We start from the raw sequence: 16,925 nt of genomic DNA, 5'->3' as shown, positions 1-16,925 counted from the left end.
TAATCACATTATTGAAAGTAGACAGCATTCTTAGTATTTAGTTTCTTGTATAGTATTTTTTTGGCAGAAAAGAGCATTTAATCTTCAAAATGACAACTGACCCCGACGTGATTTGAACACGCAACCTTCTGATCTGGAGTCAGACGCGCTACCGTTGCGCCACGAGGTCTCTTGTTAAATCTGATTCTGTAGATTTTTCTGGTGGTTTATATTACAAATAGATCATCTGCTTATACTAAACCTTGAATTAGGTAGTTGTCAAGCAAACAAACCTACATCCTCGGTAACAAAACAAAAAGATATGTCTGGTGATTTTTCCTTTAGTGTATAATTTTTATTCATCACAGTATTGGTCATTTGAATGGAAAAAGTCATCCATAAAATCAAATTGGTACTAAATGTATTGTTAAAATAGACAAGTGATGGTAGTGATCCAAAATTGATCCAGAAAAGATCATTGCTTTTAAATGTATTGTTACATTACAGACATTTAGAGTTGGCCTTCAAGTAACGTATTCTCTAAACTGGATATTTTTTGTATAATAATTATGAGAACTGATAAGAATGTGAGTTATTTAATGACTATGTGCTAGTGATATAGGTATCAGTTTGAGGTATAATCACATTATTGAAAGTAGATAACAATCTTGGTAATTAGTTTCTAGTATAGTATTATTGGGCAGAATAGAGCATTTTATCTTCAAAATGATAACCGACCCTGACGTGATTTGAACACGCAACCTTCTAATCTTGAGTCAGATGAGCTAACATTGCCTCTTATTAAAACTGATTCAGTAGATTTTCTGGTGGTTTATATTACAAATGGTTCATCTGCTTATGCTAAACCTTGAATTAGGTAGTTGTCAAGCAAACAAACCTACATCCTTGGTAACAAAACAAAAAGATATGTATTCTGGTTTTTCCTTCAGTGTAGAGTTTTTATGCCTCATAGTATACGTCATGTGAATGGAAAAAGTCATCTTTAAAATCAAATTGCTACTAAATGTATTTCTAAAAAAGACAAGTGACGGCAGTGATCCAAAACTTATCCAGAAAAGCTAATTGCTTTTAAATGTATTGTTACATTACAGACATTTAGAGTTGGCCTTCAAGTAACGTATTCTCTAAACTGGATATTTTTAGTATTATAATTATGAGAACTGAAAAGAATGTGAGATATTTAATGACTATGTGCTAGTGATATAGGTATCAGTTTGAGCTATAATCACATTATTGAAAGTAGACAGCAATCTTAGTATTTAGTTTCTTGTATAGTATTTTTTTGGCAGAAAAGAGCATTTTATCTTCAAAATGACAACTGACCCCGACGTGATTTGAACAAGCAACCTTCTGATCTGGAGTCAGACGCACTACCGTTGCGCCACGAGGTCTCTTGTTAAATCCGATTCAGTAGATTTTTCTGGTGGTTTATATTACAAATAGATCATCTGCTTATACTAAACCTTGAATTAGGTAGTTGTCAAGAAAACAAACCTTCATCCTCGGTAACAAAACAAAAAGATATGTCTGGTGGTTTTTCCTTTAGTGTATAATTTTTATTCATCACAGTATAGGTCATTTGAATGGAAAAAGTCATCCATAAAATCATATTGGTACTAAATGTATTGTTAAAATAGACAAGTAATGGTAGTGATCCAAAATTGATCCAGAAAAGCTAATTGCTTTTAAATGTATTGTTACATTACAGACATTTAGAGTTCGCCTTCAAGTAACGTATTCTCTAAACTGGATATTTTTTGTATAATAATTATGAGAACTGATAAGAATGTGAGTTATTTAATGACTATGTGCTAGTGATATAGGTATCAGTTTGAGGTATAATCACATTATTGAAAGTAGATAACAATCTTGGTAATTAGTTTCTAGTATAGTATTATTGGGCAGAATAGAGCATTTTATCTTCAAAATGATAACCGACCCTGACGTGATTTGAACACGCAACCTTCTAATCTTGAGTCAGATGAGCTAACGTTGCCTCTTATTAAAACTGATTCAGTAGATTTTCTGGTGGTTTATATTACAAATGGTTCATCTGCTTATGCTAAACCTTGAATTAGGTAGTTGTCAAGCAAACAAACCTACATCCTTGGTAACAAAACAAAAAGATATGTATTCTGTTTTTTCCTTCAGTGTAGAGTTTTTATGCCTCATAGTATACGTCATGTGAATGGAAAAAGTAATCTTTAAAATCAAATTGGTACTAAATGTATTTCTAAAAAAGACGAGTGACGGCAGTGATCCAAAATTGATCCAGAAAAGCTAATTGCTTTTAAATGTATTGTTACATTACAGACATTTAGAGTTGGCCTTCAAGTAACGTATTCTCTAAACTGGATATTTTTAGTATTATAATTATGAGAACTGCTAAGAAAGTGAGATATTTAATGACTATGTGCTAGTGATATAGGTATCAGTTTGAGCTATAATCACATTATTGAAAGTAGACAGCAATCTTAGTATTTAGTTTCTTGTATAGTATTTTTTTGGCAGAAAAGAGCATTTTATCTTCAAAATAACAACTGACCCCGACGTGATTTGAACAAGCAACCTTCTGATCTGGAATCAGACGCGCTACCGTTGCGCCACGAGGTCTCTTGTTAAATCTGATTCTGTAGATTTTTCTGGTGGTTTATATTACAAATAGATCATCTGCTTATACTAAACCTTGAATTAGGTAGTTGTCAAGCAAACAAACCTACATCCTCGGTAACAAAACAAAAAGATATGTCTGGTGGTTTTTCCTTTAGTGTATAATTTTTATTCATCACAGTATTGGTCATTTGAATGGAAAAAGTCATCCATAAAATCAAATTGGTACTAAATGTATTGTTAAAATAGACAAGTGATGGTAGTGATCCAAAATTGATCCAGAAAAGATCATTGCTTTTAAATGTATTGTTACATTACAGACATTTAGAGTTGGCCTTCAAGTAACGTATTCTCTAAACTGGATATTTTTTGTATAATAATTATGAGAACTGATAAGAATGTGAGTTATTTAATGACTATGTGCTAGTGATATAGGTATCAGTTTGAGGTATAATCACATTATTGAAAGTAGATAACAATCTTGGTAATTAGTTTCTAGTATAGTATTATTGGGCAGAATAGAGCATTTTATCTTCAAAATGATAACCGACCCTGACGTGATTTGAACACGCAACCTTCTAATCTTGAGTCAGATGAGCTAACGTTGCCTCTTATTAAAACTGATTCAGTAGATTTTCTGGTGGTTTATATTACAAATGGTTCATCTGCTTATGCTAAACCTTGAATTAGGTAGTTGTCAAGCAAACAAACCTACATCCTTGGTAACAAAACAAAAAGATATGTATTCTGGTTTTCCTTCAGTGTAGAGTTTTTATGCCTCATAGTATACGTCATGTGAATGGAAAAAGTCATCTTTAAAATCAAATTGCTACTAAATGTATTTCTAAAAAAGACAAGTGACGGCAGTGATCCAAAACTGATCCAGAAAAGCTAATTGCTTTTAAATGTATTGTTACATTACAGACATTTAGAGTTGGCCTTCAAGTAACGTATTCTCTAAACTGGATATTTTTAGTATTATAATTATGAGAACTGAAAAGAATGTGAGATATTTAATGACTATGTGCTAGTGATATAGGTATCAGTTTGAGCTATAATCACATTATTGAAAGTAGACAGCAATCTTAGTATTTAGTTTCTTGTATAGTATTTTTTTGGCAGAAAAGAGCATTTTTTCTTCAAAATGACAACTGACCCCGACGTGATTTGAACAAGCAACCTTCTGATTTGGAGTCAGACGCACTACCGTTGCGCCACGAGGTCTCTTGTTAAATCCGATTCAGTAGATTTTTCTGGTGGTTTATATTACAAATAGATCATCTGCTTATACTAAACCTTGAATTAGGTAGTTGTCAAGCAAACAAACCTTCATCCTCGGTAACAAAACAAAAAGATATGTCTGGTGGTTTTTCCTTTAGTGTATAATTTTTATTCATCACAGTATAGGTCATTTGAATGGAAAAAGTCATCCATAAAATCATATTGGTACTAAATGTATTGTTAAAATAGACAAGTAATGGTAGTGATCCAAAATTGTTCCAGAAAAGCTAATTGCTTTTAAATGTATTGTTACATTACAGACATTTAGAGTTCGCCTTCAAGTAACGTATTCTCTAAACTGGATATTTTTTGTATAATAATTATGAGAACTGATAAGAATGTGAGTTATTTAATGACTATGTGCTAGTGATATAGGTATCAGTTTGAGGTATAATCACATTATTGAAAGTAGATAACAATCTTGGTAATTAGTTTCTAGTATAGTATTATTGGGCAGCATAGAGCATTTTATCTTCAAAATGATAACCGACCCTGACGTGATTTGAACACGCAACCTTCTAATCTTGAGTCAGATGAGCTAACGTTGCCTCTTATTAAAACTGATTCAGTAGATTTTCTGGTGGTTTATATTACAAATGGTTCATCTGCTTATGCTAAACCTTGAATTAGGTAGTTGTCAAGCAAACAAACCTACATCCTTGGTAACAAAACAAAAAGATATGTATTCTGGTTTTTCCTTCAGTGTAGAGTTTTTATGCCTCATAGTATACGTCATGTGAATGGAAAAAGTAATCTTTAAAATCAAATTGGTACTAAATGTATTTCTAAAAAAGACAAGTGACGGCAGTGATCCAAAATTGATCCAGAAAAGCTAATTGCTTTTAAATGTATTGTTACATTACAGACATTTAGAGTTGGCCTTCAAGTAACGTATTCTCTAAACTGGATATTTTTAGTATTATAATTATGAGAACTGATAAGAAAGTGAGATATTTAATGACTATGTGCTAGTGATATAGGTATCAGTTTGAGCTATAATCACATTATTGAAAGTAGACAGCAATCTTAGTATTTAGTTTCTTGTATAGTATTTTTTTGGCAGAAAAGAGCATTTTATCTTCAAAATGACAACTGACCCCGACGTGATTTGAACAAGCAACCTTCTGATCTGGAATCAGACGCACTACCGTTGCGCCACGAGGTCTCTTGTTAAGTCCGATTCAGTAGATTTTTCTGGTGGTTTATATTACAAATAGATCATCTGCTTATACTAAACCTTGAATTAGGTAGTTGTCAAGCAAACAAACCTTCATCCTCGGTAACAAAACAAAAAGATATGTCTGGTGGTTTTTCCTTTAGTGTATAATTTTTATTCATCACAGTATAGGTCATTTGAATGGAAAAAGTCATCCATAAAATCAAATTGGTACTAAATGTATTGTTAAAATAGACAAGTGATGGTAGTGATCCAAAATTGATCCAGAAAAGCTAATTGCTTTTAAATGTATTGTTACATTACAGACATTTAGAGTTGGCCTTCAAGTAACGTATTCTCTAAACTGGATATTTTTTGTATAATAATTATGAGAACTGATAAGAATGTGAGTTATTTAATGACTATGTGCTAGTGATATAGGTATCAGTTTGAGGTATAATCACATTATTGAAAGTAGATAACAATCTTGGTAATTAGTTTCTAGTATAGTATTTTTGGGCAGAATAGAGCATTTTATCTTCAAAATGATAACCGACCCTGACGTGATTTGAACACGCAACCTTCTAATCTTGAGTCAGATGAGCTAACGTTGCCTCTTATTAAAACTGATTCAGTAGATTTTCTGGTGGTTTATATTACAAATAGTTCATCTGCTTATGCTAAACCTTGAATTAGGTAGTTGTCAAGCAAACAAGCCTACATCTTTGGTAACAAAACAAAAAGATATGTATTCTGGTTTTTCCTTCAGTGTAGAGTTTTTATGCCTCATAGTAAAACGTCATGTGAATGGAAAAAGTCATCTTTAAAATCAAATTGGTACTAAATGTATTTCTAAAAAAGACAAGTGACGGCAGTGATCCAAAATTGATCCAGAAAAGCTAATTGCTTTTAAATGGATTGTTACATTACAGACATTTAGAGTTGGCCTTCAAGTAAAGTTTAATCTAAACTGGATATTTTTAGTATTATAATTATGAGAACTGATAAGAAGGTGAGATATTTAATGACTATGTGCTAGTGATATAGGTATCAGTTTGAGCTATAATCACATTATTGAAAGTAGACAACAATCTTAGTGTTTAGTTTCTTGTATAGTATTTTTTTGGCAGAAAAGAGCATTTTATCTTCAAACTGACCCCGACGTGATTTGAACACGCAACCTTCTGATCTGGAGTCAGATGCGCTACTGTTGCGCCACGAGGTCACTTGTTAAATTCGATTCAGTAGATTTTTCTGGTGGTTTATATTACAAATAGATCATCTGCTTATACTAAACCTTGAATTAGGTAGTTGTCAAGCAAACAAACCTTCATCCTTGGTAACAAAACAAAAAGATATGTCTGGTGGTTTTTCCTTTAGTGTATAATTTTTATTCATCACAGTATAGGTCATTTGAATGGAAAAAGTCATCCATAAAATCAAATTGGTACTAAATGTATTGTTAAAATAGACAAGTGATGGTAGTGATCCAAAATTGATCCAGAAAAGCTAATTGCTTTTAAATGTATTGTTACATTACAGACATTTAGAGTTGGCCTTCAAGTAACGTATTCTCTAAACTGGATATTTTTTGTATAATAATTATGAGAACTGATAAGAATGTGAGTTATTTAATGACTATGTGCTAGTGATATAGGTATCAGTTTGAGGTATAATCACATTATTGAAAGTAGATAACAATCTTGGTAATTAGTTTCTAGTATAGTATTTTTGGGCAGAATAGAGCATTTTATCTTCAAAATGATAACCGACCCTGACGTGATTTGAACACGCAACCTTCTAATATTGAGTCAGATGAGCTAACGTTGCCTCTTATTAAAACTGATTCAGTAGATTTTCTGGTGGTTTATATTACAAATAGTTCATCTGCTTATGCTAAACCTTGAATTAGGTAGTTGTCAAGCAAACAAGCTTACATCCTTGGTATCAAAACAAAAAGACATGTATTCTGGTTTTTCCTTCAGTGTAGCGTTTTTATGCCTCATAGTATACGTCATGTGAATGGAAAAAGTCATCTTTAAAATCAAATTGGTACTAAATTTATTTCTAAAAAAGACAAGAGACGGCAGTGATCCAAAATTGATCCAGAAAAGCTAATTGCTTTTAAATGTATTGTTACATTACAGACATTTAGAGTTGGCCTTCAAGTAAAGTTTAATCTAAACTGGATATTTTTAGTATTATAATTATGAGAACTGATAAGAAGGTGAGATATTTAATGACTATGTGCTAGTGATATAGGTATCAGTTTGAGCTATAATCACATTATTGAAAGTAGACAGCATTCTTAGTATTTAGTTTCTTGTATAGTATTTTTTTGGCAGAAAAGAGCATTTAATCTTCAAAATGACAACTGACCCCAACGTGATTTGAACACGCAACCTTCTGATCTGGAGTCAGACGCGCTACCGTTGCGCCACGAGGTCTCTTGTTAAATCTGTTTCTGTAGATTTTTCTGGTGGTTTATATTACAAATAGATCATCTGCTTATACTAAACCTTGAATTAGGTAGTTGTCAAGCAAACAAACCTACATCCTCGGTAACAAAACAAAAAGATATGTCTGGTGGTTTTTCCTTTAGTGTATAATTTTTATTCATCACAGTATTGGTCATTTGAATGGAAAAAGTCATCCATAAAATCAAATTGGTACTAAATGTATTGTTAAAATAGACAAGTGATGGTAGTGATCCAAAATTGATCCAGAAAAGCTAATTGCTTTTAAATGTATTGTTACATTACAGACATTTAGAGTTGGCCTTCAAGTAACGTATTCTCTAAACTGGATATTTTTTGTATAATAATTATGAGAACTGATAAGAATGTGAGTTATTTAATGACTATGTGCTAGTGATATAGGTATCAGTTTGAGGTATAATCACATTATTGAAAGTAGATAACAATCTTGGTAATTAGTTTCTAGTATAGTATTTTTGGGCAGAATAGAGCATTTTATCTTCAAAATGATAACCGACCCTGACGTGATTTGAACACGCAACCTTCTAATCTTGAGTCAGATGAGCTAACGTTGCCTCTTATTAAAACTGATTCAGTAGATTTTCTGGTGGTTTATATTACAAATAGTTCATCTGCTTATGCTAAACCTTGAATTAGGTAGTTGTCAAGCAAACAAACCTACATCCTTGGTAACAAAACAAAAAGATATGTATTCTGGTTTTTCCTTCAGTGTAGAGTTTTTATGCCTCATAGTATACGTCATGTGAATGGAAAAAGTCATCTTTAAAATCAAATTGGTACTAAATGTATTTCTAAAAAAGACAAGTGACGGCAGTGATCCAAAATTGATCCAGAAAAGCTAATTGCTTTTAAATGTATTGTTACATTACAGACATTTAGAGTTGGCCTTCAAGTAAAGTTTAATCTAAACTGGATATTTTTAGTATTATAATTATGAGAACTGATAAGAAGGTGAGATATTTAATGACTATGTGCTAGTGATATAGGTATCAGTTTGAGCTATAATCACATTATTGAAAGTAGACAGCAATCTTAGTATTTAGTTTCTTGTATAGTATTTTTTTGGCAGAAAAGAGCATTTTATCTTCAAACTGACCCCGACGTGATTTGAACACGCAACCTCCTGATCTGGAGTCAGATGCGCTAACGTTGCCTCTTATTAAAACTGATTCAATAGATTTTCTGGTGGTTTATATTACAAATAGTTCATCTGCTTATGCTAAACCTTGAATTAGGTAGTTGTCAAGCAAACAAGCTTACATCCTTGGTATCAAAACAAAAAGATATGTATTCTGGTTTTTCCTTCAGTGTAGAGTTTTTATGCCTCATAGTATACGTCATGTGAATGGAAAAAGTCATCTTTAAAATCAAATTGGTACTAAATTTATTTCTAAAAAAGACAAGAGACGGCAGTGATCCAAAATTGATCCAGAAAAGCTAAGTGCTTTTAAATGTATTGTTACATTACAGACATTTAGAGTTGGCCTTCAAGTAAAGTTTAATCTAAACTGGATATTTTTAGTATTATAATTATGAGAACTGATAAGAAGGTGAGATATTTAATGACTATGTGCTAGTGATATAGGTATCAGTTTGAGCTATAATCACATTATTGAAAGTAGACAGCATTCTTAGTATTTAGTTTCTTGTATAGTATTTTTTTGGCAGAAAAGAGCATTTAATCTTCAAAATGACAACTGACCCCGACATGATTTGAACACGCAACCTTCTGATCTGGAGTCAGACGTGCTACTGTTGCGCCACGAGGTCTCTTGTTAAATCTGTTTCTGTAGATTTTTCTGGTGGTTTATATTACAAATAGATCATCTGCTTATACTAAACCTTGAATTAGGTAGTTGTCAAGCAAACAAACCTACATCCTCGGTAACAAAACAAAAAGATATGTCTGGTGGTTTTTCCTTTAGTGTATAATTTTTATTCATCACAGTATAGGTCATTTGAATGGAAAAAGTCATCCATAAAAACAAATTGGTACTAAATGTATTGTTAAAATAGACAAGTGATGGTAGTGATCCAAAATTGATCCAGAAAAGCTAATTGCTTTTAAATGTATTGTTACATTACAGACATTTAGAGTTGGCCTTCAAGTAACGTATTCTCTAAACTGCATATTTTTTGTATAATAATTATGAGAACTGATAAGAATGTGAGTTATTTAATGACTATGTGCTAGTGATATAGGTATCAGTTTGAGGTATAATCACATTATTGAAAGTAGATAACAATCTTGGTAATTAGTTTCTAGTATAGTATTTTTGGGCAGAATAGAGCATTTTATCTTCAAAATGATAACCGACCCTGACGTGATTTGAACACGCAACCTTCTAATCTTGAGTCAGATGAGCTAACGTTGCCTCTTATTAAAACTGATTCAATAGATTTTCTGGTGGTTTATATTACAAATAGATCATCTGCTTATACTAAACCTTGAATTAGGTAGTTGTCAAGCAAACAAACCTACATCCTCGGTAACAAAACAAAAAGATATGTCTGGTGGTTTTTCCTTTAGTGTATAATTTTTGTTCATCACAGTAAAGGTCTTTTGAATGGAAAAAGTCATCCATAAAATCAAATTGGTACTAAATGTATTGTTAAAATAGAGAAGTAATGGTAGTGATCCAAAATTGATCCAGAAAAGCTAATTGCTTTTAAATGTATTGTTACATTACAGACATTTAGAGTTGGCCTTCAAGTAACGTATTCTCTAAACTGGATATTTTTTGTATAATAATTATGAGAACTGATAAGAATGTGAGTTACTTAATGACTATGTGCTAGTGATATAGGTATCAGTTTGAGGTATAATCACATTATTGAAAGTAGATAACAATCTTGGTAATTAGTTTCTAGTATAGTATTTTTGGGCAGAATAGAGCATTTTATCTTCAAAATGATAACCGACCCTGACGTGATTTGAACACGCAACCTTCTAATCTTGAGTCAGATGAGCTAACGTTGCCTCTTATTAAAACTGATTCAGTAGATTTTCTGGTGGTTTATATTACAAATAGTTCATCTGCTTATGCTAAACCTTGAATTAGGTAGTTGTCAAGCAAACAAGCCTACATCTTTGGTAACAAAACAAAAAGATATGTATTCTGGTTTTTCCTTCAGTGTAGAGTTTTTATGCCTCATAGTAAAACGTCATGTGAATGGAAAAAGTCATCTTTAAAATCAAATTGGTACTAAATGTATTTCTAAAAAAGACAAGTGACGGCAGTGATCCAAAATTGATCCAGAAAAGCTAATTGCTTTTAAATGGATTGTTACATTACAGACATTTAGAGTTGGCCTTCAAGTAAAGTTTAATCTAAACTGGATATTTTTAGTATTATAATTATGAGAACTGATAAGAAGGTGAGATATTTAATGACTATGTGCTAGTGATATAGGTATCAGTTTGAGCTATAATCACATTATTGAAAGTAGACAACAATCTTAGTGTTTAGTTTCTTGTATAGTATTTTTTTGGCAGAAAAGAGCATTTTATCTTCAAACTGACCCCGACGTGATTTGAACACGCAACCTTCTGATCTGGAGTCAGATGCGCTACTGTTGCGCCACGAGGTCACTTGTTAAATTCGATTCAGTAGATTTTTCTGGTGGTTTATATTACAAATAGATCATCTGCTTATACTAAACCTTGAATTAGGTAGTTGTCAAGCAAACAAACCTTCATCCTTGGTAACAAAACAAAAAGATATGTCTGGTGGTTTTTCCTTTAGTGTATAATTTTTATTCATCACAGTATAGGTCATTTGAATGGAAAAAGTCATCCATAAAATCAAATTGGTACTAAATGTATTGTTAAAATAGACAAGTGATGGTAGTGATCCAAAATTGATCCAGAAAAGCTAATTGCTTTTAAATGTATTGTTACATTACAGACATTTAGAGTTGGCCTTCAAGTAACGTATTCTCTAAACTGGATATTTTTTGTATAATAATTATGAGAACTGATAAGAATGTGAGTTATTTAATGACTATGTGCTAGTGATATAGGTATCAGTTTGAGGTATAATCACATTATTGAAAGTAGATAACAATCTTGGTAATTAGTTTCTAGTATAGTATTTTTGGGCAGAATAGAGCATTTTATCTTCAAAATGATAACCGACCCTGACGTGATTTGAACACGCAACCTTCTAATATTGAGTCAGATGAGCTAACATTGCCTCTTATTAAAACTGATTCAGTAGATTTTCTGGTGGTTTATATTACAAATAGTTCATCTGCTTATGCTAAACCTTGAATTAGGTAGTTGTCAAGCAAACAAGCTTACATCCTTGGTATCAAAACAAAAAGATATGTATTCTGGTTTTTCCTTCAGTGTAGCGTTTTTATGCCTCATAGTATACGTCATGTGAATGGAAAAAGTCATCTTTAAAATCAAATTGGTACTAAATGTATTTCTAAAAAAGACAAGAGACGGCAGTGATCCAAAATTGATCCAGAAAAGCTAATTGCTTTTAAATGTATTGTTACATTACAGACATTTAGAGTTGGCCTTCAAGTAAAGTTTAATCTAAACTGGATATTTTTTGTATAATAATTATGAGAACTGATAAGAATGTGAGTTATTTAATGACTATGTGCTAGTGATATAGGTATCAGTTTGAGCTATAATCACATTATTGAAAGTAGACAGCAATCTTAGTATTTAGTTTCTTGTATAGTATTTTTTTGGCAGAAAAGAGCATTTTATCTTCAAAATGACAACTGACCCCGACGTGATTTGAACAAGCAACCTTCTGATCTGGAGTCAGACGCACTACCGTTGCGCCACGAGGTCTCTTGTTAAATCCGATTCAGTAGATTTTTCTGGTGGTTTATATTACAAATAGATCATCTGCTTATACTAAACCTTGAATTAGGTAGTTGTCAAGCAAACAAACCTTCATCCTCGGTAACAAAACAAAAAGATATGTCTGGTGGTTTTTCCTTTAGTGTATAATTTTTATTCATCACAGTATAGGTCATTTGAATGGAAAAAGTCATCCATAAAAACATATTGGTACTAAATGTATTGTTAAAATAGACAAGTAATGGTAGTGATCCAAAATTGATTCAAAAAAGCTAATTGCTTTTAAATGTATTTTTACATTACAGACATTTAGAGTTCGCCTTCAAGTAACGTATTCTCTAAACTGGATATTTTTTGTATAATAATTATGAGAACTGATAAGAATGTGAGTTATTTAATGACTATGTGCTAGTGATATAGGTATCAGTTTGAGGTATAATCACATTATTGAAAGTAGATAACAATCTTGGTAATTAGTTTCTAGTATAGTATTATTGGGCAGAATAGAGTATTTTATCTTCAAAATGATAACCGACCCTGACGTGATTTGAACATGCAACCTTCTAATCTTGAGTCAGATGAGCTAACGTTGCCTCTTATTAAAACTGATTCAGTAGATTTTCTGGTGGTTTATATTACAAATGGTTCATCTGCTTATGCTAAACCTTGAATTAGGTAGTTGTCAAGCAAACAAACCTACATCCTTGGTAACAAAACAAAAAGATATGTATTCTGGTTTTTCCTTCAGTGTAGAGTTTTTATGCCTCATAGTATACGTCATGTGAATGGAAAAAGTCATCTTTAAAATCAAATTGGTACTAAATGTATTTCTAAAAAAGACAAGAGACGGCAGTGATCCAAAATTGATCCAGAAAAGCTAATTGCTTTTAAATGTATTGTTACATTACAGACATTTAGAGTTGGCCTTCAAGTAAAGTTTAATCTAAACTGGATATTTTTAGTATTATAATTATGAGAACTGATAAGAAGGTGAGATATTTAATGACTATGTGCTAGTGATATAGGTATCAGTTAGAGCTATAATCACATTATTGAAAGTAGACAGCAATCTTAGTATTTAGTTTCTTGTATAGTATTTTTTTGTCAGAAAAGAGCATTTTATCTTCAAAATGACAACTGACCCCAACGTGATTTGATCAAGCAACCTTCTGATCTGGAGTCAGACGCACTACCGTTGCGCCACGAGGTCTCTTGTTAAATGCGATTCAGTAGATTTTTCTGGTGGTTTATATTACAAATAGATCATCTGCTTATACTAAACCTTGAATTAGGTAGTTGTCAAGCAAACAAACCTTCATCCTCGGTAACAAAACAAAAAGATATGTCTGGTGGTTTTTCCTTTAGTGTATAATTTTTATTCATCACAGTATAGGTCATTTGAATGGAAAAAGTCATCCATAAAATCAAATTGGTACTAAATGTATTGTTAAAATAGACAAGTGATGGTAGTGATCCAAAATTGATCCAGAAAAGCTAATTGCTTTTAAATGTATTGTTACATTACAGACATTTAGAGTTGACCTTCAAGTAACGTATTCTCTAAACTGGATATTTTTTGTATAATAATTATGAGAACTGATAAGAATGTGAGTTATTTAATGACTATGTGCTAGTGATATAGGTATCAGTTTGAGGTATAATCACATTATTGAAAGTAGATAACAATCTTGGTAATTAGTTTCTAGTATAGTATTTTTGGGCAGAATAGAGCTTTTTATCTTCAAAATGATAACCGACCCTGACGTGATTTGAACACGCAACCTTCTAATATTGAGTCAGATGAGCTAACGTTGCCTCTTATTAAAACTGATTCAGTAGATTTTCTGGTGGTTTATATTACAAATAGTTCATCTGCTTATGCTAAACCTTGAATTAGGTAGTTGTCAAGCAAACAAGCTTACATCCTTGGTATCAAAACAAAAAGATATGTATTCTGGTTTTTCCTTCAGTGTAGAGTTTATATGCCTCATAGTATACGTCATGTGAATGGAAAAAGTCATCTTTAAAATCAAATTGGTACTAAATGTATTTCTAAAAAATACAAGAGATGGCAGTGATCCAAAATTGATCCAGAAAAGCTAATTGCTTTTAAATGTATTGTTACATTACAGACATTTAGAGTTGGCCTTCAAGTAAAGTTTAATCTAAACTGGATATTTTTAGTATTATAATTATGAGAACTGATAAGAAGGTGAGATATTTAATGACTATGTGCTAGTGATATAGGTATCAGTTTGAGCTATAATCACATTATTGAAAGTAGACAGCATTCTTAGTATTTAGTTTCTAGTATAGTATTTTTTTTGGCAGAAAAGAGCATTTTATCTTCAAAATGACAACTGACCCCAACGTGATTTGATCAAGCAACCTTCTGATCTGGAGTAAGACGCGCTACCGTTGCGCCACGAGGTCTCTTGTTAAATCCGATTCAGTAGATTTTTCTGGTGGTTTATATTACAAATAGATCATCTGCTTATACTAAACCTTGAATTAGGTAGTTGTCAAGCAAACAAACCTTCATCCTCGGTAAAAAAACAAAAAGATATGTCTGGTGGTTTTTCCTTTAGTGTATAATTTTTATTCATCACAGTATAGGTCATTTGAATGGAAAAAGTCATCCATAGAATCAAATTGGTACTAAATGTATTGTTAAAATAGACAAGTGATGGTAGTGATCCAAAATTGATCCAGAAAAGATCATTGCTTTTAAATGTATTGTTACATTACAGACATTTAGGGTTGGCCTTCAAGTAACGTATTCTCTAAACTGGATATTTTTTGTATAATAATTATGAGAACTGATAAGAATGTGAGTTATTTAATGACTATGTGCTAGTGATATAGGTATCAGTTTGAGGTATAATCACATTATTGAAAGTAGATAACAATCTTGGTAATTAGTTTCTAGTATAGTATTATTGGGCAGAATAGAGCATTTTATCTTCAAATTGATAACCGACCCTGACGTGATTTGAACACGCAACCTTCTAATCTTGAGTCAGATGAGCTAACGTTGCCTCTTATTAAAACTGATTCAGTAGATTTTCTGGTGGTTTATATTACAAATGGTTCATCTGCTTATGCTAAACCTTGAATTAGGTAGTTGTCAAGCAAACAAACCTACATCCTTGGTAACAAAACAAAAAGATATGTATTCTGGTTTTTCCTTCAGTGTAGAGTTTTTATGCCTCATAGTATACGTCATGTGAATGGAAAAAGTCATCTTTAAAATCAAATTGGTACTAAATGTATTTCTAAAAAAGACAAGTGACGGCAGTGATCCAAAATTGATCCAGAAAAGCTAATTGCTTTTAAATGTATTGTTACATTACAGACATTTAGAGTTGGCCTTCAGGTAACGTATTCTCTAAACTGGATATTTTTAGTATTATAATTATGAGAACTGAAAAGAATGTGAGATATTTAATGACTATGTGCTAGTGATATAGGTATCAGTTTGAGCTATAATCACATTATTGAAAGTAGACAGCAATCTTAGTATTTAGTTTCTTGTATAGTATTTTTTTGGCAGAAAAGAGCATTTTATCTTCAAAATGACAACTGACCCCGACGTGATTTGAACAAGCAACCTTCTGATCTGGAGTCAGAGGCACTACCATTGCGCCACGAGGTCTCTTGTTAAATCCAATTCAGTAGATTTTTCTGGTGGTTTACATTACAAATAGATCATCTGCTTATACTAAACCTTGAATTAGGTAGTTGTCAAGCAAACAAACCTTGATCCTCGGTAACAAAACAAAAAGATATGTCTGGTGGTTTTTCCTTTAGTGTATAATTTTTATTCATCATAGTATAGGTCATTTGAATGGAAAAAGTCATCCATAAAATCAAATTGGTACTAAATGTATTGTTAAAATAGACAAGTGATGGTAGTGATCCAAAATTGATCCAGAAAAGCTAATTGCTTTTAAATGTATTGTTACATTACAGACATTTAGAGTTGGCCTTCAAGTAACGTATTCTCTAAACTGGATATTTTTTGTATAATAATTATGAGAACTGATAAGAATGTGAGTTATTTAATGACTATGTGCTAGTGATATAGGTATCAGTTTGAGGTATAATCACATTATTGAAAGTAGATAACAATCTTGGTAATTAGTTTCTAGTATAGTATTTTTGGGCAGAATAGAGCTTTTTATCTTCAAATTGATAACCGACCCTGACGTGATTTGAACACGCAACCTTCTAATATTGAGTCAGATGATCTAACGTTGCCTGTTATTAAAACTGATTCAGTAGATTTTCTGGTGGTTTATATTACAAATAGTTCATCTGCTTATGCTAAACTTTGAATTAGGTAGTTGTCAAGCAAACAAGCTTACATCCTTGGTATCAAAACAAAAAGATATGTATTCTGGTTTTTCCTTCAGTGTAGAGTTTTTATGCCTCATAGTATACGTCATGTGAATGGAAAAAGTCATCTTTAAAATCAAATTGGTACTAAATGTATTTCTAAAAAAGACAAGAGACGGCAGTGATCCAAAATTGATCCAGAAAAGCTAATTGCTTT

General features: G+C 31.8%; 9 non-coding genes across 9 annotated transcripts; all 9 read right to left on the bottom strand.

Annotated features, from left to right (window-relative positions):
• Window positions 1–97: 97 nt before the first annotated feature.
• TRNAW-CCA (transfer RNA tryptophan (anticodon CCA)) lies at window positions 98–169 on the bottom strand. The gene has a single exon. It is a non-coding gene; the product is annotated as a tRNA-Trp (tRNA).
• Window positions 170–1,319: 1,150 nt separating this feature from the next.
• TRNAW-CCA (transfer RNA tryptophan (anticodon CCA)) lies at window positions 1,320–1,391 on the bottom strand. The gene has a single exon. It is a non-coding gene; the product is annotated as a tRNA-Trp (tRNA).
• Window positions 1,392–2,541: 1,150 nt separating this feature from the next.
• On the bottom strand, window positions 2,542–2,613 carry TRNAW-CCA (transfer RNA tryptophan (anticodon CCA)). The gene has a single exon. It is a non-coding gene; the product is annotated as a tRNA-Trp (tRNA).
• A 1,149-nt stretch (window positions 2,614–3,762) lies between these two features.
• Window positions 3,763–3,834, bottom strand: TRNAW-CCA (transfer RNA tryptophan (anticodon CCA)). Its single transcript has one exon. It is a non-coding gene; the product is annotated as a tRNA-Trp (tRNA).
• Window positions 3,835–4,984: 1,150 nt separating this feature from the next.
• On the bottom strand, window positions 4,985–5,056 carry TRNAW-CCA (transfer RNA tryptophan (anticodon CCA)). The gene has a single exon. It is a non-coding gene; the product is annotated as a tRNA-Trp (tRNA).
• A 1,144-nt stretch (window positions 5,057–6,200) lies between these two features.
• Window positions 6,201–6,272, bottom strand: TRNAW-CCA (transfer RNA tryptophan (anticodon CCA)). Its single transcript has one exon. It is a non-coding gene; the product is annotated as a tRNA-Trp (tRNA).
• A 1,150-nt stretch (window positions 6,273–7,422) lies between these two features.
• On the bottom strand, window positions 7,423–7,494 carry TRNAW-CCA (transfer RNA tryptophan (anticodon CCA)). The gene has a single exon. It is a non-coding gene; the product is annotated as a tRNA-Trp (tRNA).
• A 3,570-nt stretch (window positions 7,495–11,064) lies between these two features.
• On the bottom strand, window positions 11,065–11,136 carry TRNAW-CCA (transfer RNA tryptophan (anticodon CCA)). The gene has a single exon. It is a non-coding gene; the product is annotated as a tRNA-Trp (tRNA).
• A 1,150-nt stretch (window positions 11,137–12,286) lies between these two features.
• On the bottom strand, window positions 12,287–12,358 carry TRNAW-CCA (transfer RNA tryptophan (anticodon CCA)). Its single transcript has one exon. It is a non-coding gene; the product is annotated as a tRNA-Trp (tRNA).
• Between the last annotated feature and the right edge of the window lie 4,567 nt (window positions 12,359–16,925).

Source organism: Taudactylus pleione, unplaced genomic scaffold, assembly GCF_031769625.1.
Source record: "Taudactylus pleione unplaced genomic scaffold, aTauple2 ptg000393l, whole genome shotgun sequence".
In the NCBI taxonomy this organism is placed as follows: Eukaryota; Metazoa; Chordata; class Amphibia; order Anura; family Myobatrachidae; genus Taudactylus; species Taudactylus pleione.
Note: the sequence above shows the minus strand (reverse complement) of the source record. Positions and strands in the feature narration are given on the sequence as shown.